General features: G+C 45.2%; 1 protein-coding gene across 4 annotated transcripts in view; it reads left to right on the top strand.

Annotated features, from left to right (window-relative positions):
* The first annotated feature begins 4309 nt into the window (after positions 1-4309).
* ZFAND6 (zinc finger AN1-type containing 6) overlaps positions 4310-25365 on the top strand; it is a 610641-nt gene continuing 589585 nt past the window's right edge. The window contains exon 1 of one of the 4 annotated variants that reach the window (XM_069624177.1): positions 4310-4574. The gene's annotated coding sequence lies outside the window, so the exon portion shown is untranslated. The other 3 variants (XM_069624178.1, XM_069624179.1, XM_069624176.1) reach the window with 3 other exon arrangements.

Raw genomic sequence — 25365 nt, 5'->3', positions numbered from 1 at the left:
CAAATGCTTGATTCAGCATCTCTTCAGCAGCGGAAATATTCCAGGCAGAAATACATAATGTGATAAAGCAAATTCCCAATTGCATCAACTATAGTGATGACATTTTGGTGTATGGCACTAGTGTGGGGAAACACAATGATACGCTCTCAAGGGTATACATGGTGCTGGAGGCAGCAAACCTCACCCTGAACTAGGAAAAGTGAGTTCAGGAAGGGCACCCTATGGTTTTCTTGGCACATCTTCTCAGAAAAAGGAATGACACCAGATCCTGAGAAGGTGGCAGCACTCAATGAGACTCCTCCTCCAACAAACGTCTCTGAGTTTTGGCCATTCTTGGGTCTGGCAAGTTATTGCACGAGGTACATGAAAGACTTTGCCACCTTTAGTGAACCGTTGAGGGCACTCACAAAGAACCAAGAGCCGTTTCACTGGTCGACGGTGTGCCAAACGGCATTCACAGCCATTTGCGACCGTATTTCAGAGGCAGAGAATAAGGTGTACTTTGACGTCTCGAGAGATACAGAATTTTAGGTGGGCGCAAGTCCAATGGGCTTGGGCCCCATCCTGCCACAAAAGGCACAAGACAATTCACAGCAGAGATACAACATCTCTTACGCCACGATAACCCTGTCGAAGACAGAACACGCATACTTGCAGGCTGAGAAAGAAAGTTTGGTTGTTGTCTGGGCCTGTGAACATTTTCATTTGTTCTTGTATGGGAAGCCATTTACAATCATCACAGATCACCATGCATTATTGTTTCTCTACGGCAAGCCTCAAGAGAAAATGCTACCCGAAGAGCTTGGTGGGGCCTGCGGCTGCAGGACTATGCTTTTGATATAATTCACTGGCCATGGAAAGAGGAAAATCCAGCAGATTTTCTGTCCCATCACCTGAGAACAGCTGAGTCATCAGAGCCATCAGTGGCTGATTTATACATCAGATACATTATACAGCAAGCGATACTGCAAGGGGTGTATCCGTGAAACTTGCTCAAGAGGCAGAAAGGGAAATGGCCATACAAATCGTCATAGAGTGGCTACAGTTGAGAAGGTGGAGAAGAGCTAAGGAGAGATGTTGTCTCGAGTCAGAAGAGGTGCAGCGGGATGTGGACAGCCTCCTACTGGTGAAGGACGAATTGGCCATGTCGCGTGAAACACCTCTACTCAGGGGAAACAAGCTGGTGGTGCCCACACCCCTGAGGAGGCAGGTGGTGGAGTTGGCGCATGAGGGGCAAAGAGGGATCATGTCCACTAAGAGAATGCTATGGCAGAATGTGTGGTTTCCAAGACTCGACACATGTTGTCTCATTACCACAGCAAAGCATCCCGAACCACTAAAGATGACAGAGTTACCGAAAGGGGTGTGAGAGGAAGCGGTCGTCGACTTCTTTGGACCTATTGAAGGGGGGGAAATATGTGTTAGCCTTGATGGACAAATATTCACGGTTCCCAGAAGCACAGATGGTGGCTTCCACAGTCATCATGTGATACTAGTGTTAGACAGGATATTCACAGCCTATCGCATTCCCAGAAAGGTCTGACAATGGACTTCCATTTACAATTCAAGACTTCAAGACATTTGCGGAGTACATGGGGTGAAGCCACAGGAAGATAACCCCCTTATGGCCTCAGGCAAACGGGATGATTGAGCGTTTCATGGCTAATTTGCTTTGGGACTACCGGAGCACACCACACAGCTCCACAGGAAAATGTCTTGACAAGGTAATGTTTGGCCTCAGTATTCGCACGCGGCTTACACAACACATGAAGGAGACTGAGAGATACGTAGAGGACGACATCATGAGGGCTCGGGATGGGGCTGCGAAAGAGATGAAGAGGAATGCTGAAACAAAGCAGAGGTTGAAGGAGTCATCATTGGTCCTGGGAGATGTGGTAGTTGTGTAGCAACCAAGAGCCAGCAAGCACACTGCTACTTTCCATGAGGATCCCCTGGTCATAAACAGGAAGAAAGGCTCCACGATCACGGCGGAAGGAGATCAGCGCCAAGTAACACAAAACTCTTCATATTTCAAGAGGGTGTTGATGGCTGGCCAGAGACAGAGGAGCATGCATCAGGAGCAAGGGATGAGTGTCATGATGCCTACCCCCGGAGCACCAGGCCAGGCCCAGCACCCCTGGAAGCAGGCATCATGCCCTCGGGTAAAAGCCCAGCGGCCCCTTATAGGGGCTCTTTGGACTCAGTCCTGGCGCCTTTGGCGCCAGGCTCATGTTGGACATCAGTCCTGGTGCCATAGGCGCCAGGCTAATAAAGGGAGGTGTTTTGTGCACTTACCTGATGCAGACCATGCTGCACGCTTCAGGCCTCCCTGAGACCTGAAAGGGACTATTTTCTCATAGGGACTATTTTTTCACTCGGGCGTGGCCAGGGAAGGATGCATACCTAGTTGGGGAAGGATACATACCTGGGACTTCTTTGGAGGCTATTTAAGCCACGCCCAGACAGCAGCTCATGCTTCGCGTTGTTCTGCTTCCTGCTGCTTAACGCTCACCCTGTCTGCTCCTGCTCCTGGACTCCAGCCACGCACGCCTCGAACCTGGAAGACCTGCAAGGAAGGAAGAGAAGAGAAAGGTGAAAACCAAGGACTATTTCAAACTTCTTACCTGCATCCGGAATCTTCTCGCCAGCATCCCTGAAGAAAGACTTCCATTTAAAAGCATTGCGTTGCTCGCTGCAGCGCCACGCTTCACTCACCAGTCCTCGAGACATCTCCCGGCTCCATCGCGGCTGTCAGCATCGGACGCCACATCTCTGCACCTAGGGGAGAGAGGAAGAAACAAAAGGTGAGCAGAAGGAACACAGAAGGAAAGCCTGATTAACAGCCATAATACTTACCGGCTTTTCTTCCACATTTCGGGTCGGCGCCGCGCCATTGGCAGGTACAGTACCCCGGCCCCTATGGGGAAAGGACAAGAGACATTTCTGGGGAATGATAAGGACATTTAGAGGGATCGCCCTCATCACTACTCACCTCGGCAGTTTAACCCCTCGACGCATCGCCTTCATTCTGCACCTGAAATAAAGGACAGATCACAGGTTAGAAAGACAACATAAAGGGGGCCTCACTTGAACCTTGAACTTTCATACTTACGGCGCATCGCTCAGGAAAGTCAAGTGGATTTTGCCAGCGCCATTCTGAAAACCAGTGAAGTAACTGGACGAACACGCGCCCCTGCACCAGAAGCAGGATGGAGAGTTCATCCTTCCAAACCATAAGGTGAGCTTAAACTGGGGTTTGGAGGAAGTTAGAGAGGAACGAAGGGGGAAGGGGTCAAGGGGGGAGCTAGCACACTATTCTGCAGACTGTTAATCCCCTTTCTCATCTGCAGAAGGATATTCCTACGGGCCAGGCAAACACAATTTGGAGGTCCTGTCCAATCGGTGTTCCGGGTCCTGCGCATCACGCTAGAAGAGGCCACAGCAATCCAGCGCCCCCGTGGGCACCAGGTGAGCGTTACAATGAGTCCTATCAGGGTGATGGAGAAGACTTGGACTGGGCCGATCGAGCTGACCCTGAATCAGTGTCCGGATCTGAAAAGTGTGAGGTGAGGTATGAGCGACCTCAAAGGGCGAGAACGAGGCCCAGGAGACTTATTGAAGAAATGCAGTAAAAGTGGCATAGCTAGTGTTTAAATTGGGGGGAGGAGTGTGGCATCAGGGAGTTGGGAGGTCTAGTGTTGGGAGAGGGGGTAACCGGGGCGGGAAGTGATGTGGGAAAAAGGAGTTCAGTTATGATATGACATTTATAACTCGCCTCTACACAAGTGTTTCAAGCTGCATGAAGGAAGAAGTTGCATGAATAAAGGAGGTGGGCGATACTCCAGGGTGTTCATTATACAACGCAGTGTGGGTCACTGCTGAGCCGGGTTGGTACTTGTGATCCCCGGGCAAAGGGAACTGACATTTATCCTTACAATTTTGTTTTGAACGGAATTATCATTTTTGTGCTATTTTCAAATATATTTTTCACAATGGCTATTCAATAAAAACGAACTAAGATGGAAATAATGTAAAATACAGGAATTACAAATGTATCACGAGTGACACAGGTGAGGACTGGGGTGACGTCTGGTAAGGACGGTCAGAGCTAAACTAGAACACAGGCGGCAACAACACTATCTCCCATAACACGTGGTTATCAAAAGACACTCTTGGAGATTTACAAAGCTGAAAACATGGACCAAACAGTGAGACTTGTCTTCAAAATTAGTCACGACAACCAGAGTAAACTCTCCCTTGCGCTAACCGCAAGCAGTCTGGCAGAGATGCGCCGCCTACTGCTGTAACAATCAGACTGTACGGGACCGTTTAAAGCCAAGCAGGCAATTATTGCCAGTCTTTGTGCGTAACGTAATTAGGCAAAGGCAGAGGTGGTCACGTGACATCAAAGCCTTACGAGGTTCCCTGGACAGATTACAGAACCCGGAAGTTTGAATATCATTGGACCGGAAGCATTGAGTACAGAGCGGATGTGACGAAGGGAGGGGCGGCGAAGAGGATGTGAAAGGGAAGCTTGGGACAGAGGCCACCCCCGGAGCCCGCGGGGGGAGCAGGTGAGTACGGTGGTACATAAGGAGATTTGTGCTAGTTGGCAATAGAGTGCAGCTGTTGAATTTACCGAGTCTGGTAGAATGACAGCGGGCTGGTCAGAGCACATGTTAAGGACGCCTCATCTGGTGTGCTTTGCTTATACGGGCTATAGTAAGTAGCAATGGGGAGTGGTTTGGAAGCTCCACGGGTATGGGTAACCTTGATGGTTGGAGCACACACGTTATCAGAAAGTGTTTAAAGCGCGATCTAACCCATGGTCGGCTCAAGCAGTTATTTAACTTTTGGTCTTTAAACCAACAACTAGACGTTTAGCTTTCGGAAGCTCTTCTCCATTTCATACTTTGTTTTGTTTGCAGAACTTACCGTTTCATAAACAGAAATCACTTACTGCTGTTTAAAGTATTTCTTTTAAACTGTTCTGAAACGTCTGCACCTCATTTGATCTTAAGGTCGCTGGAGGCCGCACTCTCTGTTTTGCTTTTATAGCCCCCATGTTTTCCTGACACTAACCTCCGTAGTTTTGGTGGCCACTACTTGGGGTAGCTTATCTAGTCCTTTGCTATGATTCGTTCATGTCTGAAAAATTGCTAGACGTGTATTTAAAGTTGTTAACATCTGCGTTCGCTCACTGGTTTATACACCTAAGCAACAATAATAGAGGTGGGAGCCAGAACATTTGTCTAGAGCTGTGCCATGCTGTCTGGCTTGTATTTTTTTATATAGCGATCTTTCCCCATTTGTTCGGCCTCAATGTGGTTTGTGGTTGGAACGATCCGAGTACAAAAACTGAAAGGCGCAGGGTAACTCTAGCCTCTGGACCAGAGTATTACATATAGCATAAAAAAACAGAAAGAATATGTCCAGAGAAGGATATGTTAGAAATAATGTATCAACATGTATTTAAGGTGATGCAAAAAATTGAAAGCTGGTGAATAAATCACAAATAATTATACACTGATCACTTTAATATAGCAAAACAGCAGCAACAATATGCCAAAGATCAGCTAAAACTTTATCACTTGTACTAACCATTAATGGTGCAGTCATTCCTACAGAACTCATCGTACCGTGATATACATCCAAAATACCAAAAAACACAAGAATCATGCTAAAAACCTATGGGGAAAAGGAATTCATAGCTAGTCTCCAAAATGAGACACATTGTTATGTTTACAGACAATAGAAATAATTCAGACAAATCTATTATCAGGGTGGATCAGAAGAACAAATGTAGAGATCACATCCCTGTAGGGTTTATCTCTCGACCGGTTTCGATGTGTAGTGGTAGTTAACACAACGTCTTCCTCAGGAGGTTGATATCATTCTGTAAGAAAAACATACACGCACGTCTATAAACTACTGCATAAGGCATCCAAGTCTTTGCCGATTGCCTACAACATACAATTAAAAATGGGAACTGCTGAAAGCAGCCTCAATTGTTAAAAACGGCCTGAGTGACTGTACTCAGTGTGGTGGAGGTTCTAAGAGTTTTAGATTAAGAAATGCTTGTGTGCATTTTTTTTCTGCTGGTTTAGGTGGCTGGCTAAGCTCCACTAAGCAACCCAAGGTCAGTAACACGGCTGGGTGCTGTTGGTGGTATACGATGGACTATTGTTGAAGATTCGATGTGTGACCAGCTATACTGAATTTTCTTTTCGTTGGTAGTCACTGTATGCTAGTGGCAGAGGTGTTGAGGTAAGTCAGGTGTTTCAGTGTGGATGTCTGTTCGCTGCTAGACCAGATGGGCATACCCATAGCTGCATTCTAAGGGGCATGGCTGTTTGGCTGTGCCTGCATCGATAGATGCGCTCAGCAGGTATACGTATTGTATGCTTTGATGTAGTTCGGCTGCAGCGTCCTTTGTCCAGTGTGGATGGCAGTCTCATTTTTTGTGGTCTCTCTGATGTGAAAGTCTGAGGGGTGGTGATGTTGTCGTTGTGTGCCACAGCGAATGTTGCTGGCTTCCCTGGCGTATTTGACCGATGGGGGTGTTGCGCATGGGGCGATAGTTTGTCAGGTGAGCCGATGCTCATCCTGTCGTTGTTTTGTGTTGTAGTGGAGGTGTAGGGCTTATTGTAGAGTGCCTCAGCGAATGTTGCTGGCTTTAATGCAGTATTTATCGGGTGGGAGTGTTGTGCATGGTTCGACAGTTCGTCTAGGTGAGCTGCTGCAAATTCTGCCGGCATTTATTCTGTGTATAGGGATGTTGGGTTCAGCAGTGTAGTTTAGAGAGGGGAGGAGGTCCGGTGGGCGTTGGGAAGAGCCAGTTTTTAGGGCCTTTCTGAATTTGAGGTGATTTTTGGTGTTGCAAATGTGTAGGGGTAGGGAGTTCCTGTCACAAGCCCTGCTAACTCTGATTCTCATCAGTTAGTACCTGTACTACCCAGTCTAACCTGGATCCTTTTATTAGATGGTTAGATGATCAACTTACATAAGCCTTTTGGGACTTACCAGGTCCACACATTTTTTTTCTCCGCAAAATGGACCAACGAATTATTGGAGCTACAATTGTGTGCAGTTGCTTCCAGCATACGCTGTCCTGGGTGAACCTAAGAGATCTTTGTGAGATCAACCAGTTATTGAACCTCTGCTTGAGCAGTCTCTTTCGGAGATCGTCCGCTTCCAAGACTAAGAATGGTCTCTTGGAAGCTCGCTCAATCTTTTACGTAGATAAAAATGTTTTGACTGCACTAAAAAAAAATGCTGATCTATTGCTGCACCAACACCTTTGTGGTGTAACCTATTTTACAGGTTCTGGGTTTTTGTTCTTAATGATATATAAAAAAAAAGCTAAAGTTCATTAAATCCAGAGTAAAAGGTCCTCACATGGAAGCAAAGTTATGCTTTAAATTTACTTACTGCAAAATGAGAGATCTAAGTTTTTGTACTATTTCGATTTACATCTAAATGGGACAGTTTGCAGGAAGTTAAGGTGTCATTCAGTAAGTCAACATTTTAAAGCTTAAACATGTGAGATCACTCCTCTATTAGAATGATGTTCAAAGTAGAAAAACTGGTTTGGTCGCAAAGATCTAGTCTATATTGGAAGAGTTTGTCCCACTCTTCAAAGTCGTGTTACTAGGACTTTCGCTAGAGAGATTTCCATTGAGCACATACACATTTCATAGATTCATTGTGTTCTGTCCAGTGGACACCCTTTGTTGTCTGTACTCTATTAGTCTGCTGATTAAATCAAACCATATTTGGTGAAAAGTGGCTTTCAAATCTATTTATGGTCTGCCAAATGTACAACTTGTCAAAGAAGCGCCTCATGATTTTAAATCGTATGTCTTTAACTGTTTAAGATTTTTTTTTGTGTGCTTGCTTATTGATGAAGTGATGATTCTTGTTGAGTAAGAAATGGTGTGCTGTGTGCATATGGAGAACTGATGGGGGCAAGTGACTTGTTATGCCTGGCTAATAGTTTGCACCTTTTTTTTTTTTTTTAAAAAAAGAAAAACATTTTTTTAACCCTTTAATGCAATCTGATTTTATTTTTTACAATAGCTAAATAAAATCCAGCACAGAATTGTGCCTTTTCTCTGAGCACTCAAACATTTGATTATCTTGAATTTGTATCTAATCTGCACGTTTTCTATTCCTGCTCACTAAACTCTACACCAGCCCCCAAACCACCCTTAACATCCTACTCCTCTACCTCCAACCTAACCATCCCCCCCTCCACTTATCAATCCCAGTACCAAACTCCTGGAGTCAAAGAGACTGCCGACACAAAGGCTGCCTCCTTACTAGAGATTAACTTCTCTCAAGCTGTCGCAGCCCCCACACATGCCAAAGGGTGGATCCTCGATTGGATCCCAACCATCGACTCTCCCCATCTTGATGGCCTCAGTCGAACTGGTCCCTTGGACAGACTACTTCCTAATCCAGTTCTCTTTAACATTGGAAACCCTAAGTACCAGCAAGAAGCCCTCTGCCCCCCCTATCACCTCTAGACATTCTCGCAAACTTATTGTGGAGCTGTTACTGTGGAGCTGTTGGAAACCACCATCTCCTCATTCCCCTCGACACTGCCTGACAGTGAGATCCTGAAGTCATCCTCGCCTCCTGCAAAGCCACGCTTTCACTCACTTTTGACCACCACGTACCTCTCAGATAAAGACCACTCTCCACGTTTGGTTCACATATTAGCGAATTACCTTACTCAAACATGTTCAAGAACACCTGGAGAAAAAAACCTCTGCTGCCCACAAGAAATCCTTCCTCTCTGCAGCCAAGGCCTACAAAGCTGCCATCGCCACCAATCCAACGTAATGCCAGAATCGGGTAAGCCAGCTTTAACACCAGAGAGCTTTTCAAAATCCTTAAAAGAACTGGAATAATCAGTATCCCCCCACTATCTGCTTCCCACAAGACAAAGCATGGTGTACATCCGTCCAAGATGCTCTGACCAACAAAACCTTCATGCTCGGAAACAAAACCATTCTCAAGAAGTCCCTCCTCCTGTGCAAAATTGTTTTTCCCCCTCGGGCAGAGCTGCTGCCACCACCCCCTTCCACTTCTCCCCAATTACACCCTCAGAAATCCAAACTATCATCCAACACCTCAAACCATCAAACTGCAATGGTGACATTCGCCCCTTTCACATCATAAAAATGTGCGCCAAACCCCTGGCACCCACCATTGCCAAATTAATCAACCCCTGGGTTTCCCCTCTACTACAGAAACCCATTCTTGACCCGTCCCATCACCACAGTACCCTAGCTTCTCAAAATCCTTGACCGCACTGCATAGTCATAACTCCAAGCTCACCTGGAAGACCATAGCGGCCTTGGCTCACTCCAATCCGTCTTCAGCCCCGGACACAGTACGGAGGCTGCCCTCCTTGACCTTAAGATCCTTTTTTTCTTTTTTCTTTCCTGTTAACTAGGAATATGTTGCTTATAAAAGCATGTCTCGTGGTGCTGCGTTCAATCTCCTCCTTGCGCTTAACATCTTCAGCTCCTTGTCTAGCAAGTTGTCCTCTTTGTGTGCTATAGCAAAGTGTTTGGGGTTTGTCTGTTGCACAGGTAGTGCGCCAAACTCAAGGCGGAAACCTGTCCCCGCTTGTAGCACCCATGCACCACTTGAAAGCATTTGTCAATTTTTTAAGAACAGCATCTTGCCTTCAACTCTAGGGCATCATTTTTCTCACCTGTTGGTGTGTTTGGGTGGTGGTAGTAACTGCATCCTCTGTAGCAGCGCCCACGAGCTGGGAAGGAGTCTTATTGCTGGGATTTCAAGTAGCACACTCTGGAGTTTAAAGGTCTTCTTTGTGACTGGACGCACGACCTCTGTTGTGGCCGGTCCCGGCAAAAACTCTTGTGGGGAAAATATTTTTTATAGATGCATGAGCTTTCTTGAGAGCTGTGTACATACCCACAAATCTCCCTATCTCGTTCACAAAGGCGCTTAACGCTTACACTTGCCACCTGCTGGCCGCACTACTTGTTGTTGTTTTTTGATCCCATGTTCAGCACTTTCCATTCCTCCCCTGCCCCTTGCACTTTTCACCTTTCCCCCCTCACCTGTGCGATCTCAATGTCACTGGGTCTACTAAGATCATTGTTTTGTTCCTCCCTTGCCTCGTCGCGCCTTGAAACACTTGTGTATGGACCTCTGTATACACTGGCACTCCGGTGTCCCTAGCTCTCTGCTGAGTCCGTGATCTTAGCTATGGGTCCGGATAAGGCCAGGACTTTTCATGGCAGCCTTGCCAGGCTCGGGCCATGCCGTTTCTCAGATCTCTGGCTGTCATCTTCGGGTCCAACTCTGGAGTCTCTGCTACCTTGCCCGGCGATGGTCCGGGGCTTCTGAGCGCAGCCTTACTTCGTTCCAATGGGCTTGCGCAGCCTTCGTGCCCTGTATGCCGTCACTCTGGGCGATGGATGCCAGCTGTGTGACCTTGGGTGTATTATAGACTCTGGGTCAAACATGTATCTTCTTTAGGCTCCTCTAAATGTTTCTCTTTGCGCTTCCTTTTACCTCCTTTTGGACTTCTGGGAAGCTTTAGAGTCCATCTCTGGATTCCGACAAGGAGGCATCCCCTTTGTTTTGCGCCCCTGGGAAAGTTGGTAGGAGGCTTGGCACAGTCGACTTTAATAGAAAAGCATCTTAGCTTCTGAAAAGCATTGACCACCTCAGGTCTTCTCTTATCCTCCTTGGTATGGCACTGGGGAGTCGGTGAGGCTTTACTTTTATAGGTCTGTTCTCTCCCCTTGTTGCCCTGCTAACAGGCTGCTCGGAGGATGTGCTTGAAGTGTCTCTAGAGCCTGTTTTATTAAGTCCGTCCTCAATGAGTTACTCTAGTGTGTCTAATCTCTCCTCGAGTGGGCATGCCCCTTGTGCCACTGTATCTTTTTTTAAATTTTTTTTTTTTAAACAAACTGACATTGCAACTACATCCACATTTGGGTGTAACAACTGTGCGCCAACCATCTTCCCCGTGCCCCCCGCCTGCCCACTGGATACGGCAGGATACTATGTCCACTTTAGCAGATTTTGGTGTGTATGCCAGCCCCGGTGTTTGGGTGGATTAAGAGTCAATGAGCCCTGTGCCTGGGCCTCCCGACGAGGGCGATGTGGGTTCCTCCGCCACGTTGAGCAGGAATGTGACTAATGGACCCCATACGTCTGGGGGGGCGTGAATGTTGCGGCAATGTTTTAATAAAGTCTGACTCCACATCTTGGCAATATAGCACATCTTTGCGCCAGTTCGCAAATGTTGGGACTGGTCTGCGGCCCCACGACATGGCCACCCTCCTGTGAGCAAGCGTCAACAGAAGTCCCGCTAGTTTTCTAATTGCTGGCGATAGACGCTTGGTCATCTCAAGCAGTGCCACCAACTGGGTGGGTTGTAGTTCTTCTCCCACTATTGCTGAGGTGGTCTGTAAGACCTGTGCCCAGAATGGGCTCCGCCTGGCAAGCTCCCATGCGAGGTGGAAGAAATTGGCTGTCGAGTTTCCGCATCTTTCACACATCGCCGAAGATTCTGGGTGCTGTAGGTGTTTCTTGGCCGGGATGGAGTAAGTCTGGTGTAGGAAATTGAAATGAATTTGCTTAAAGCGTGAGTTTAGCGCTATTTTTTTTTTGTTTGCCGTAGGATATAGGACCATTCGTCATCTGGGATTGGTGCATGAAGGGATCGCTCCCATCTTGTTTTCGCACGTGTCAACGGGTATTGTATCAGTGAGTAACGTTTTATAAATGGATGCGACTAATCTGCCTTCACCTTGTGTCTGGATCACATTATGCAGTAGTGGCCATATGGGTGGTTGTCGCGGGGAATGTAGGAAACGGTGCTTGGAGGGTGTATTGGAGCCTGCAGTAAAGGAAGGTGTCTAGGGAGGTGGAGCTCCCTCTCTCGACCGCCTGTTGGGATGGCATAAAGATTATCTCGCTGAAAAGGTCTCCCAGGGTGTTTATTTGGAGCTTCGCAACCCACTGATGCAAAACCCTTTCAGATGCTAGGGGGATTCCTGGTATGAATTTAACAAGGAGAAGTGGAGAGTATCTGATTTGGATGCTGTATTTTTGAGCCATCTTTCTCCAGATCCCAATTAGTTGCAAGGACTACGTGAAGTGTGTTGTGGGGCACTGGCAGATGACTGATAATGACTGCTCTCAGTAGGTTGGGCGTCGTTGGGGCTCATTCAATTTGAACATGTGGTCTAATGAAGTGCGTGGAGTACCAGTGGCTAAGAAATTGCGCTCGGGCTGCCCAATAGTATCGTTCCATGTCTGGGAGGGCAAGGCCTCCGTTGGCCACTGGTAGAATTAATGTTGAGTAGGCCACTCTCGCTGGTTCTCTTCCCCCCCCCTCCCCCCACCCCAAGCAGTTCGAGAACTAGACTTTTAATTCTCTTCAGGAAGGATTGCGGTGGAAGGATGGGTATGTTGGTAAATAAATATAGGAGTTTAGGCCATATCACTCATTTTTACAAGTGAGGCTCTCCCCCATAGGGTCACTGGGAGTGTCTTCCATCGGGACACCTTCTCCTGCAGCGATTTCATGACTGCTTCGTAGTTATCTCAGAATATGTCCTGGTAATTTAGGGACCTCAGAATCCCCAGGTATCGTACATGTGTAGTCTCCCAAGCAAAACGAGAATCATATGCGAATGGCTTAGTGCCTGAAGTCAGCGGAAAGATAATTGATTTAGAGTGATTGGTTTTCAGGTCAGATACTGCGCCGACCTTTATCACCTCACTCATGATCCGGTTTAGATTTTCAGCTGGGTCCTAGATAAACAAAACTAAGTCTTCCGCGTATAGGGATACCATTAGTTTGTGTGGGCCTATGGGAAGACCTCTATGAAGCTGCTGGGAGCGCAGATGTGACGCTAGGGGTTCCATTATTAAGGCAAAAATCAGCACAGATAGCGGACAGCCTTGTCTGGTGCCACGTTGTAGGGTGAATGAGGAGGATTTTGTCGAACCTAAAACAATGGATGCATGGTGGTTGGTGTATAACAAAGAGACTAGGTTAATAAAGCAGGCTCCTACACCTAGCTGGGTAAGCACTGTGAACAAGAAGGGCCACTCGATGGAGTCAAAAGCCTTCTCTGCATCAAGTAGAACTGCAATGGCCTGGTGAGAAGGGTCAAGTGCCTCTGAGGCCAAACAGCCTTCTGATGTGCCACTGCATGTTTTAAAGAATTACCTAACACTCTTGAAGCTGAGAGTAAGATCTGAATCTTCCTCTTCAGAGTAATTGCTCCTGACACTTTGCTAATCGTGTGCCTGAACGATGCAGGCTGAATGTCACGTCCTCCTTGAGTGGGTGGGATGGCTTATTAGGGTATAAGACTCTGCTGATAAGCTGGGCTTATGTTGCCTCTTTATTATTAGGCCTTTAATGTGGCTCTGACTTCTTGATCTCTGTGGGGCTTGCCCACTTACTGTTTGTGGAGTTAATGTGCTGCCAAGTACTTTTGAAACTCGTGGGGCTAGCATACTTATTACTATCTGCAGCCTTGCTGTGCTGCCAAGTGTCTACCACGCTCGCACGATGTTCTGGCGGGCAATCGTTGTATAACTTGACTTTAAAGTTCGGCGAAGTTGGAGGAAAGGCCCTAGATCTGGTTAGAGCGTCTTGCGCGTTACCAGACATTCGCGGGCTGCTTAAGAGGTTCTATATACATGTTATCTACACATTTACATTCGTACTCCCGAGCGCAGCTGAAGCCCCCTGGTACGAGGGAGATACTCGCAGGCTATGCTGCGCTCCAGTCCTGATGTTCCTACTAGCTGTGCATGCACGGCAGCCTCAAGGGATAGCTGTGAAGAAACAGGATGGGAGATTAAGGCTTGCGTGCAACCGAAAAAGGTTGCGTCGTCTTTGTGGCATGCTCAATGTTCTAAATATCTGTACATTCTGCTGTGGAAGCACATAATCTATGCCCAAACAATTAGTTCTAGGGAGACATACAAACAAGGCACTTAACTCTGTGAAGAGCAGAAAAAGAAGAGGAAGGGACCTAGACAGGAAGTGACTCGGGTCTCAGTATGAGTATGGACATAAGCACTACCAGGGACACTGGGATTCATGGGAAATGGGGTCTAGTTATTTATTTTTTTTGTCCCCCCCCCCCCCAAAAAATGTTTCTCTTTTTTTTTTTTACTGTAAGTAGATATGAAGGTTGAAATTGTCTGAAGATTAAAAAAAATTAAGAACCACAATGCTCACCTCATCTAATGCACATTTAAACAGGATGGTTCATACAAAAAGGGCACAAAGTTAAAGGATCCTCTCTGGTAGCTCCTAGTTCCCTTGCGGTAGCGACTGCCTTCTGGATGGTGCCTGATACCCATGAGCTGCTATTAGCTCCTGCTCAATGAATTTCCTGTTCAATGAATTTCCATTTCAAACCCTGGTATAACGTCCCATTTAAAAAAAAAAAAAAAAAAAAAAGTTTGTAAGATGGGATTACGTGTGGGACATTTATTTTGTAATATTTACCATACTTCTGTGTCAGTGTATTGTTCCATGTCATGTTGTTGTGAAGTGTAGTAAAATATGTATCAAAGGAGGTCAAAAAACCTTTTTGATCAGTAATGTTACATTTGATGTAATTAGTGATGTCATATGCTGTGCAACAGGGGGTGCAAATTTAATATAGCTGCGGCCCGCACATAATGGCCTGTTACATTCCCTAACGGCACACTTGTACCACTGTTAATACTTCATGTGATATGTCTACTGCATATTTGTGATTTTCATTTATTTCTTTGTAAATTTGTAACTACATAACTGTCTAAAATTGCTTGTATGTAACCACTTGTGTCACCTTTATGCGCCCGGATGCGCTTTACAAATAATACAAATACTTGCTTGAAATGCGATTTGGTGAATTCAGGTGTTTTGTTAAATCTGATCACCTTAACTCTCTTAACCAGGGTTATTATATATATATATATATATATATATATATATATATATATATATATATATATATATATATATATATATATATATATATATATATATATATATATATACAGTGAAAAAACTTTGTTAAAAGGGACGTTATGGTTCAAAGTAAAACCGAAACACCCCTGAAATTCGGCAGTTATGGTAAGATAAGCAACCATAACTCGCGCCACCGTGCACTGCTAACACTAACACCCAGGACATCAAAGATGACATCGATGACATCACATGTGCATTTACTTTTCATGAAAACTCTGTAGGAGGGATTCTTATAATGTTGACCAAAAAGTGTCGAGGATCATTTGAATAAATATCATGAGCTAATTGGTGCATTAAGCAATGCATTGAAGTAGCATTCTATTAGGAAGTTCTATCCAGAATACTCTGCAACTCATGCAGAAACTTAGGCAGTGTGTGCAGTATACATGATGAAGGTGCAATATTCATAATCTTGCCATGTAGAATAATGAAATAACTGCTTTCTTATTAGTTTTGCGTATTGTGAAACATGTAATAAGTAGCTAATAAAACACACTTAATACATAATTACATTATTACAGACAAAACACAAAGACAACAACAATTACAAATGAGTATATACAGGGACAGAGAAGTAAGCAAAAAAAGCAGTAGTAGTAGCAGAAAGAGTTCCTAACCGAACTGATTATCTTTATGCAGAGAAATGATTGCTCTGTTTCAAAGCTGCTACTTACTGTATGTATGTGTATCAAATGATGTCAGTGAACCCTAAGGAAAGGAGTGCGAGTACAATGTATACAAATATGAGCATATACAGGGAAGGTATAGTAATAAAAATAAAACTATGAGAAAGTGCTGATAACTCTAATTTTTTTTTATTGTGATCTTTAGTTTGTAAAAACTTTTATCACAGAATCTCCGTATGATCACGTCCATCAATAACTAAAAGGGTTTCCTAAAACAATTTAGTTCTTGATTTCCAAGAACTTGCATTTGAGTCTTCTCGCATTCTTTCAGAATTACATCTAAAAAGCCAATTATCGCACATGTTATTTTCATATTGTGACCTGAAGTCACACGCGACCACCATTCCTCACTATTTCCATTTGTTGGAATACAAAAACCCAGATAAAAGGTCCTTTGACTTGAAATTGCATCGCAGTTTATGATCAGATGGTAAAGCGATTCTGTATCTTATTTACAATGTCTGCATAAGTCGTTTTTTAGATCTTTATTTTTTCTCAGCCATCTCATTTCGTTTGTTTGTAGCGCATTTAACCGCAGTCGCAAAAATTGGTCTCGATGGTGGCGGGATGGACATTTAACTAGAGAATTCAGCTGTACATTTAGTCTGTTCAGTAAAAATCCTGACGGGAGAGCACATTTAAGAAGTGCTCTTTTTTTCACTATTCAGGATCCACCCCCACTGTTGGAGACGTTTTTTGACAAGTTGCGGATGGTATTGCAGAGAGTCAATTTCAATGTTGGCGATCACCATTATTTGATCGACTTTATGGGCCCAATCCTTTAGGATGTGTGAGTATGAAGCAGGTGTATCTGATTTAAATATTTTATATGCCGGTTCTCCAGGGTGATCTCTTATTTTTCGTAGCAGTGCACATGCTTTCCAGATTGTGACGATATTAAGAGTTGATCCCCAGTTCATGTTGTAGGGTCGTCATTGAGACATATCGAGGTAATCCTAGGGCTTTACGCCTAAACAGCCCTTCTAGTAAGTCCCATACTTTAAAGTCGAGATTCCATGCACATTCGGCCCCAAATGTTATTGCAGGTATTACTTTGTAAAGATAGAATGTTAATAATGGTCAAACAGAAAATTTGCCGTATTTGTTATGTAATTTCTGCCCTTGTAGGGCGTATGTTAGCATTCTGTTATGCAGGTCTTGGTACCATGGCCATTCTCGAATGGAAGTACTGTAGATGATTCCGAGATAACGTATCGACGTTGTTTCGATTTCCTCGTTTGCCACATGCCATTTAAAGTGGTCAGTTTTGTGACCCATCGTTTTCAACATCTTTATAATTTTATAATTTTGGTTTTAGCTGTATTAATCTCGAGCATATTCTTTGTGAGATATATATTTCATTTGTTTAGCAGCCCCTGCAAACCTATTGCTGTCTGGTCAGTCAAGACTGTCATCTGCGTAGACTCTAGTGATTATCTTCATGCACAGAAAGGATTGCCCTCTTTCAAGCCTGTGTCTTCTGCTATATATATGTTTCATATGATATGACTTGACCCCAAGTCTACAAATATAGTACCTTTTCAATTTTTACTTCCTGACTGTTACTGAAGAAAACTGTGGCTTAGATATGTCAGTAAAGGGAAAAAAGGGGAGAGCCAGCCATGTGATGTCGTCAATGACATTTGTGTTTTCATCTTTGATGTCCTGGGTGTTAGTGTTAGCAGTGCATGGTGGCGCGAGTTATGGTTGCTTATCTTACCATAACTGCCGAATTTCAGGGGGTTTTCGGTTTTACTTTGAACCATAATGTCCCTTTAACAAATTGTTTTATTTATTTATTTATTTATTTTTTACTGAATTTCATGTTTTTAGTAGCACAACTTAACCATGATATCCCTGACTTTATATACATGTAACATAGAACATACTGAACCCCTAGCTAGTGATTTCCATGTCCGCAGACATATCGAAAATCTGAGTGTGGTGAATGTTAATTTTAAATAGTGTGCCCCATTTCCCCTTTGAGGTTGGCTCTGAAAAGAGGTGTTTTTTTTTTCTTAATTTACTCCTAAAATCTTCACATAACCTTCTCCAAAGCAACCCTTACATTCCAAAACAGAATGACATTTCCCATAAAAGATAAGGAAATGCAGAATCAATATTCTCATTATTACAGAAGAACACACCAGCTCTAAGCATGAAGGCACACATGCCTCGGTTGATTGCACACCTAGCATTGTTTTGCTGAGGAAAAAAACTGAACTATTGTCCCATATTGCCCTAGGTACTAATCCAGAAAAAATTACTTTGGCATTTGGAAGGATGTTCATTACTGCTTGAACCAAGTGCTCCAAATCTGCCAACAAAGTAGGGGCACTGACATAGCCCAAATGGAAAGCACCATAGTGCAAAACTATCACATGGGGACTGTTGATCCTGCCCATATCTTCACAAACATGTACAATTCCCTGTACATTGCAACCAGGCACAGTGCTCCACACCACCTCCACTCCTTTAACATCAAAATTCTTTGCAACATGCCTGCATTGAGCACACTGTTGTAAACCATGCACAAACATATCTCCGAGCACCAACACCCTGACTTTCTCCACTTCTGCCATCTTCACTACACACAGTCTCTTTGAACACACATCCTCAACATCTGATTGGCTGATCCCTACAGTCTTCTTTCCATGCTGGATTTGCTGGAAAACCCTGGATGTAGCACGCCCTGTCCGCAGACCGCATAACTCTTAGACAGCCCTTCTACCATTTCCACTTCATTCTCTGTGCCATTCCCTCATTGGATACAGCTAAGCAGGCACACAATACGGGGAATGTCCTCAGAACACCCCCGTTTTGTTTATTTTCGAACATTTCAGGACCCCGCGAGTGTTTCTCAGAACACATTCAACTTGCCAGAGAACAATACAGACCACGTCTTCAGGACACCCCCTGCGAACATTCCAGGACCCCACGAGTAGTCTTAGAACTTGACACCGAATCCATTCTGTTTATTTATGAACATTTCAGAACAGCCGTGTTGTCCGCAGAAAAATCGAACGCAACAAAAGTGTCTAGTACACAGAACATTGAACCTATCTCATACTCCCCCACCCTCCCCAAACACTCTTACACACCAACACACTCCACTAAATACAATTTTTAATCCAAGTTTCACCGCGCTGTCCGCGAATGCAAGATGGTGGGCGCCACAGAAAATCTGACGCGCTTCACGCACCACGCCATCCAATCAGCGAACACATTGCATGTCCGCGGACATCACGCAAGCCACTTGGCCAATCGGGGCACTGTCCGCGGAGCGAACCGGGAAGTCCATCCGCGGACCGAACAGAGATATCACTAATTTTTTTGCCTTACATTTTGGTCATTTAAAAAAAAACTACTGGGCGGATTTACACCAAATTTGCAAAAGCACGCTTTTGGGGCCACGCCCCCGCTCCTGCTGCAAATTTGGTGTAAATCCGTCCAGCGGTTTGGGCTGTAGGCGTGCGCAAAGTCTTTTTTTCCCATTATGTCTATGGGAAAAAACAAGTTTTGGGACCCCCCCCTATAAGTTTGCCCCCCCCCCCCCCGGACCAAACCTCTCCAAACTTTGCAAAAATAAATTCAGAGTGGGCCATATACTTTTTTTGCAAAGTTTGGTGAGGATTCATCCAGAGGAAGCTAAGTTATAAGCCACCCAAAAAATGCTCTTCCTATGGAAACGCCAACTTAACCATAACTACATGGACGCTACAGTTTTTGTTTTTGAAACTCTAAAAGGGACGTCGACAAGACATACCATTAATATCCCTAGTGTGGTGCCCACTGTACCCATGATCCTTCAAGCATCTAGGTCCTGCAAATTGTTTGTTTTCCACCATCGTAGTCAGATGCATATCGCAGAGTTCCTGCGGATGCCATTACTTATACTTTTAAAGTTAGATATTCTTTCGACGACTGTACACCGTAAGATCTCCGGCAACCGCTTTTGAGGACAAGACCATTCGTTGACAACTCCTGTCTCAATGAACATTGCCTGCGGCCTACCTAGGCCCCAACGAGCTTGGGCCCTGTACAGTGAGGAGTCCTACTTCATCTCACTTGGAGAGTGCATATGCCCCTATACTTCCTTTAATTCCCGGGTGGGGGGGTGAGTGCGGTTGGGTAGGTGGCTGGGTGGCGGGCGTGGGTGGGAGGGGGTGTGGTCAGGTGGGCGGCCAGGGTGGGTGGGTGTTTGGGTGGGGGGGGTATATGGCCGGGCTGGGTGTGGGTGGTTTCGGCAGGGGGCACAGCTGAGGAACATGGAGGGGGGGGCTCAGGGGTTTGGGGGGCAGTAACACAGATCAGTACTATGACAATGTTTATATCATCCAATCCCCAGACCATACTGACCAACCAGTGGCTGATTCTCCATTAACCAGATGCAGTAAAATGACCGGCAGAACCTGTTAAAATTGACACCCAGGAAGCTCAAGTAGATAAAGACTTCGTAAAGGACATGCTTGGGGATAAGAGATCTGCGGCACAGTTCATCCCACTGCTTCAGTCTGTCCAACGGCACATTCAGCCTTATATACTTGACCCAATCTGGCCAGGGCAGTCAAACCACTTATCGAATAACTGATCAGACCAGCCCCTTCATACCCATTGTACATTAGGAGGGGGGGCAGCTAAAGCTCGACTCTGTAGTAGTCACCACCACAAGGAAGAGAGCAGGAACACATTTAGCCTCTGCCAAAGCCCCTCCTGACAAGAACTAAAGATTTACAACCTAGGGAGGAAAGTGGCTTCCACGACTACCCCGAGGATGGCTAACGCTACTGTTTAGTTGCAATTTCCACAAGTGGGACGAGATATCACAGCAAATGGACTCTGTCCTGGAACCCCTAAATACACAGCTCTTATAAACAATTGCTGAAGGGAGACCAGTAGCAAGCTGCATTCTTAAAAATAACTTTGGCGCAGCAGACCATGCGGGCTGAATTGTGGCCTAAAGTACCCACATCAAACTCCATGCATGGCTACGTCATTCGGGTTCCAAGTTGGAGACCCAAGCCACCCTTTTAAACATGCCTGTCAAGCCCAACGCATTGTTCGGTAAAGTGGTTGAGGATGCACTGAAGAGTGCGAAGGAGGAACGACGCCCTCAAATTAATTTTTGTCCCTTTTGTAATGCGCCAGAGCCTGCAGGCATCAGGGTACAGAGAAATAGCTATAAAGAAGGAAAATGCAGGGACAAAGGGTTGGGGGCAGAGGAGTGGGGATTTGCTCAAAAATATGTTTTTCACCCCTTGCTTAAATTTCAGCAGGTTATTTTCAGCACGCAGGTTTTTAGGAAGGGTGGCAGATTGAACGGAAAAAGACCTGCCCAAACCTCTTGCACACTTGCTACAAAGGACAGAAAAAAAGACCCCATCACTCGATCTGTTAAGTACGACTGAGTGATGAACCTTGACACCCTTGTTTAGGTAACGGTGGGGGGCGGGGGGCTTGGCCATATAGGCATTTATTGTCAAGACCTTAAAGGGGATCTGAGCCTTTTGTGGACAGAAATAGGTTTGTGTCTAGGTATGTTTTTTAACGATGCAGCCCGTATAATTTTGTAAAACCTGGAGGCGCCTAAGGCTATTTTTTACTGGTCCTTAACATTAAAGCATTGCAGTAGGCTATCCTTGGCATTATTATGGCACAAACAAGAAAGGCACAATTTGCTTCCGAAAACATGAGGTTTCACCAACCTCAAAGTCGAAGTACATATTGGCCTTTATTAGCAACCCTTTCAAGATTGGCATCTGAGCTAAGAGGATTCGAAAATAACGCCATTGTCTTGACCTTGCCTAGAGTTTTAATAAGCTGGTTCTCAATAGGGAAGCCAACATACTTTGTAGATCCCAGCATGATGTCTGTTTTAGTGACATTCAAGCACATCCCATTATTGGCCATCCACTTCTATATTGTAGCATTTACTTTGTTGATAAGCTCCACGTCCTCTGTGTACTTGCCGCTCAACTCGAAGACAAGCTGGGTGCCATCTGCGTAGTTGGTAAAATGCACACCCAGCCCGTCCAATAGATTGCAGAGTGGGCGACAGTACTCATTGAAGGGGGACAAGCGGGTGCCCTGTGGGACACCACATTTCAAGGACTCAACCAGCGAGCATACACTCCCCATACTAACCTGGACAAGTGCCCAGTCAAAAATGATTTCATCCAGGCCAGGGCCTTGGCAGAGTAGCCACCTGCTTTCGTCAGTCTGTGTAACAGTTTGTTGTGGTCGACAAGGTTGAAGGCTGCTGACCGATCCAACATCAGCAGCCCTGCCCCACCTTGCTATTGTCCATGATTTGTAGCATTTCAGATTTCATATTTAGTCAGGCCATAGCACACTCTAAAGCCTGATTGTCTCGAGTGCAAGGCACCCAATGTTTCCAAAAATTCCTTTAATTGGGATGTGGCCACCTTATCCAGGACCTTTAGTAAGAAAGGGGCATTAGAGAAAGGTCTGAAATTGGCATAAACGTTTTGGTCCAGGCCTGGTTTTTTTTATTTTTATTTTTTTTAATTTTTTTTTTAAAAGTAAGGGGTTCACAGACTTTCTTCAGGGCCGCGGGAACACAGCAGTCCCTAAAGCTAGCACCAATAAGGTGCATGAGGAAGGGAAGAAATAGTTCTCTATTATTCTTGATGATTTTGGATGGGAGAACTTCTCCCACACACGTGTTGGGACACATTTTTTTCCAAAGTGTTATCTAAAGCTTCTTTCGCGATCACTTTGAAGTCGAATGCAGACTTTCCAACGTGATCTAGCTCTTCAGCGTCAAGAACAGGAGCCAGATGCTCCATTCTTGCTAGGTGGGCACTGATCTGGGTTTGTGCTGAGGCAATTTTAAGGGCAAATTCCTTCTGAATAGCTTTGCAGTCTGAAGTTGTCAGTGATTTGGTGTAGCATTACCATAGCTTTTTCCAGCTCCTGGAGTATCTGTAAAGGTTTCCTACATTTTCTGCGTGAGCAATTTATCGGAAAAAGACGCTTTGGCATGAAGGATCTCCATACAATACAATTTTTAAATTGATTTCCATTTATCCCTGTTGGCCGCGGACTGGTCCTTCAGCCAAGTTCTTTCTGCTTTTCTGGTTTCTTTTTTGCAGTCCAGCAGGGCTGCAGAGTACAATTTCTGGTCATTGTTTTTTTTTCTCCCCCTGACAGACTTGTAAGTAAGCGGAGCAACACGATTTGTTAGCTCATCAAAGTGTCTGTTGAATTCTGAGATCAGGTGGTCGGGGGAGTCGGAGACCGAAGTGCATGCCATCAGTTATGGAGGACAGATTTGCAAATCTTCCCGATGGACCCTGTTGTAATTTCTATTGGAAACAGTGCAGAGTATTATTTTTCTGGGCTACTGGACAAGGCAATATAAAAGAAAAGTTAAATGGTCGGACCAATTAAAAGGTTGGGTGGCTCAATGGCAGTTTTTTACTAGTAACCCAGTATAGTGTATTCCCTAACTTGTGTCGGGTCACTAGCACAAATCCCTGGGACAACTTACAAACAAACCCTTTGTGCAGAGGGGAGGTTCAAATACACGCCGGTTTAGAGGACAGAACTCCCAGTGATCCTCAAACTACAACCAGGGTGGGCATAGTTCATCCTGGGGTTCCTCACAAGGCAGTACTCCCAACAGAACTTGCAAAGGGCGCCACAGAAGGTCCAGAAGCCTCCTCAAGAGGGGGCTCCACCACTCCTAAGCAGTGACCACCCGCTACAAGTTCCCTCCCATGCCTCTTCAGTAGGTTGTATTTCTCACTTTACCCACGCACTGGAGGTGATCACTTCGGAAAAGTGGGTACTTTCCACCGTGGTGGGGGGCTATTGCATAGAGCTAATACAAACCCCAGCCAATCACCTGCCAAGACAAACTACACAGGAAGAACACATCCTGCTAGAAGAGGTCAAGGCACTGCTATTAAAGGACACCATAGAGATCGTCCCTGCAAACCAGGTAAACAAGGGTAAAGAAAGTTATGGTGGGTTTGGAAAAAAAAAACTTTCTCCTGAATTGTGAAAATAGGAAAGTCCATTTGAGGTGGCGTTGTGGAATGTGACTTGGCTCAAATGGGCTTTCCTACCAATGACACACAACTGAATTTCCACATGAGAGGCTGCAGGGCCTTTGGGGAACAATGTTGGGGCTTGTTTGGAGCAGTTCAGGTTGTGATGCAGCAAAAAATTGCCTTAAATTTAACTTCCAAAAAACTGAATTACTCATGTGCACCCCTGCCTCCTTCCATTTGGGGTCGGCTACACACGAAGATCCCTTGGTACCGGCCTGGCTTTCTTGGTTCTAGCCCTCCACCTTGGGTACTTGCCCAACCTCGCTCTTGAAGGCTAAGAATCTGTGGTGTGGTTGAACGTGTCCTTGAGGCCCAAATCTGTCACTAGCACCTGATTTTTGTCATCTGCGCTCTGAGAATTTTTGACTATTGTACCTTTCCACACAGTATCCAACTGGAAAATGCTTTTTATCTCAAGCAGATTGGATTGGTCTTGTGTTGCCCATATCAGCGTTCAAATGGTCAAATGTAGCTGCAAGTCTTCTGCTGAATTTAGGCTGCATAGAACATATCTTGCTGGCCCTCTGTGCCTTACGTTGGTTACTTGTTGACCAACGTGTCATAGTCCGGCCTCTTTGTATTACTTGCAAAGCCTTCTAGAATCTGGCCCCAGGTGTCCTGAGCAGTAAGCTCCAATAGTATCGACCCACTATTCACTCTGCTTCGGCAAACCTTGTCGCACCCAAATTTAAGCTGGAAAGATGGGGAGACGGTTTATTCTCTGTCTGAGAAGCAATACTCTGGAACTCCCTGCCTGTGGCCCTACAGGGCCTTTCAAACCACTTCCACTCGGATGTAAAATAAAGACCACCTTGTAATCACCATGAAAATTGGGTCTTCTGGCAGGGTATGGGGTGGGGAACTTCATTATTGAGTTTCCTTTGTTGTGTGGGTTTCTCTTGTTCAGTGCCATAATGCCTTTTCAATGTTGTGCTTCATTAATGTTTATACCGTATTCCTAAATGCACAGTTAATGTCATATGGATAAGTTTCACTTTATGCTATGTATGTTAAGTATGTCCTAATTCATCATTTGTTTTCTCAAACACTCAGTCGATGTCACCTATGCATGTTTGTAACACCATTTGATTTGGAGAGCCAAATGTAGCTCCTGGTAACTGCCAACAAGGCTCTCCTAGGTTAGAAGCAGGAGCTAAATAGCACCCAGCAATGTCCTTCCTTTAGGTAGGAGGCTTTGTCCCTACTGTGTGTGACTACATGTACAATTGTCTGAGTAACATGGGACTGTAGGTTTACAATAGACCGCATTACTGACCTGTGACCACAAGAAAAATATTGTCCTAGACCAACAACTTGTCTCTGGCAGTAGAATTTCCACACCACTGTGAGTGCGGAGAACCCAAGATCAAATGATGTAATTTATTTTTGGCAGTGGCCTGTTGATCGGACCTGCAATTCATAATGATCCTTGCCAAAAACCTAGTGCACTTGTGCTTTTGCCAGAACAGTCTCCTGACCTCTCCAGCACCTGCCCTGGTAGCAGGGCAGGTTCCAAGGTTGCATGTGCTGTAAGAGGATTCAATTCAACACTACAGCT

Source organism: Ambystoma mexicanum, chromosome 11 (assembly GCF_040938575.1).
Source record: "Ambystoma mexicanum isolate Mex_15411 chromosome 11, UKY_AmexF1_1, whole genome shotgun sequence".
NCBI classification, from domain to species: Eukaryota; Metazoa; Chordata; class Amphibia; order Caudata; family Ambystomatidae; genus Ambystoma; species Ambystoma mexicanum.
Note: the sequence above shows the minus strand (reverse complement) of the source record. Positions and strands in the feature narration are given on the sequence as shown.